Source organism: Arvicanthis niloticus, chromosome 29 (genome assembly GCF_011762505.2).
Source record: "Arvicanthis niloticus isolate mArvNil1 chromosome 29, mArvNil1.pat.X, whole genome shotgun sequence".
Taxonomy (NCBI): domain Eukaryota; kingdom Metazoa; phylum Chordata; class Mammalia; order Rodentia; family Muridae; genus Arvicanthis; species Arvicanthis niloticus.
The window spans coordinates 6,064,127-6,066,181 of record NC_133437.1 but is presented as its reverse complement, the minus strand read 5'-3'; the positions used below and the strand labels follow the sequence as shown (position 1 = coordinate 6,066,181).

General features: G+C 40.7%; 1 pseudogene; it reads left to right on the top strand.

Annotated features, from left to right (window-relative positions):
* Positions 1-1,035: 1,035 nt before the first annotated feature.
* LOC143440273 (G/T mismatch-specific thymine DNA glycosylase pseudogene) lies at positions 1,036-1,789 on the top strand (annotated as a pseudogene).
* The last annotated feature ends 266 nt before the right edge of the window (positions 1,790-2,055 follow it).

Below are 2,055 nucleotides of genomic sequence, written 5' to 3'. Positions count from 1 at the left end.
CCAACTTCAATATGGACATTTTAATTTCATCATTTTATACTTTGTTTTGTCATGTTTGGTTGGTATCTTTTAGACACCTATTCTTTTCTAATGAGAGACAGAAAGGGAGTGGTTCCAGCATGGAGGGGAGAGGGGGAGGAACTTGAAGAAATAGAATGAAGAGAAGGATAATCTAGAATGAGAAAAGAATCTATCCTCAATTTTAAAAAGTGATTAGACATCCAGTAGATGCTCTGAAATTCTATTATGAACCTTCAGCATTACATAATGGATACAAAAAAAAAAAACCCACACTACCACACTATATTACATATTCAATATACATGTGTCATATTATTCTTAGGAAAAAATTATAGGTGAGAATAAAGGAATAATAAATTAGGATCTAGATATATGGTTTTGGTAGTTAAAACACAAGGTGCTCAAGAAAGAGTAAAATGAAACCCTTACTTGAATTACTAGTATTGTCATAGAATTGTGTAAAGGAAAGAAGAGTCCAGCAGCCACCCGATCATGTGGTGAGTCCACCTTCTGAGCAGCAGAGCAGGCGCCCGAGTGCTAGGCAGGTAGCCACACCCTCTGCAGTGTCCTCATGGATGCAGAGGGCACGTGCTGCTGTTCTCAGAGTAAGTTCAAGCTTTTTATTCATTTCCATTTCAACAAATGTTTGCAGAAGCTCCTAAGTGGCATTCACCACTGAACAGCAGGTGCCAGCAGAAGCTCCTAACATGGCAGCCGTGACTGGATAGCAATGCCAGCAGAAGCTCCAGCCCAGGAACCTGTACCGAAGGCTCCAATGAGAAGGAAAAGAAATTTGGGCTCCCAGTGGAGCCCAAAACAGCTGCTGCATCAAAGAAATTCACCAAGTCCACAAAATCAAAAGAAAAGCAAGAGAAAATCACACATGCATTTAAAGTGAAAAGGAAAGCAGACCGTTTCAGTGGCATCTCTGAAGATGAGCTTCTGACCAACACTCTTCCTGACATTTTGACCTTCAATCTGGATATTGTGATTATTGACATTAACCCAAGATTAATGGCTGCTGACAAATGGCATCACTACTCTGGGCCTGGAAATCATTTTTGGAAGTGTTCATGTTGGGGCTGAGTGAGGTACAGCTGAATGACTGGATGACCACAACTTATGGGGAAATATGACATCAAATTCACCAACAGGGTGGAATGAACGATGCCAGGAAGTAAGGATTTGTCTAGTAAAGAATTCCAGGAAGCAAGGTGTATCCTAGTGCAGAAACTGCAGAAATACCAGTCACAGATAGGGGTGTTTAATGGAAAGTGTATTTATGAAATTTTCAGTAAAGAAGTTTTTGGAGTAAAGTTTAAGAACTTAGAATTTGGGCTTCAACCCCACAAGATCCCAGACACAGAAAGTCTGCTGTGTCATGCAGTCTTCCAGTGCCAGATGTGCTCAGTTTCCTGGAGCCCAGGACAAAGCTTATGACTACATTAAGCTGAAGAACTTAAGAGATCAACTGAAAGGCATTGAATGCAATGCAGACGTTCCGGAAGTGCAGTACACATTTGACCTACAGCTTGCACAAGAAGATGCAAAGAAGATGGCTGTTAAGGAAGAAAAGTATGATCCAGGCTATAAGACAGTGTATGGCAGCGCTTATGGTGAAATCCCAACAGCCAACAATATGGAGACGAGAGAAGAATCAGTTCGGGGATATTCTGAATGGGCAGTGGATGACCCAGTCATTTGTAGAGCAGATCCTTTCTTTAATAATTGTGGGACACGAGAGCAGAAAGAAGGAAGCCATGCTTAGTGAAGATGCTTCTCAGCTCTGGCTCAGTGCTGCAGTTTTAATGCAGACGTCAGGACGTAGAACCTCAGTTTCCTAACTGAAGAGTTTTAGTATTAATAGAACTTTATGCAAGTGGTGTGATCATATATGGAGCAGTTCCATGGTAGAGTCAGCTGTATGAATCTATGTAGTTTGGAAAGAAAAGATAGGGTCTTTCGTACTTGAGTTTTGTATTTGAATTATCCACCATTCTAGCTTTTTATATACCACATTTCTTTTATGAAGAA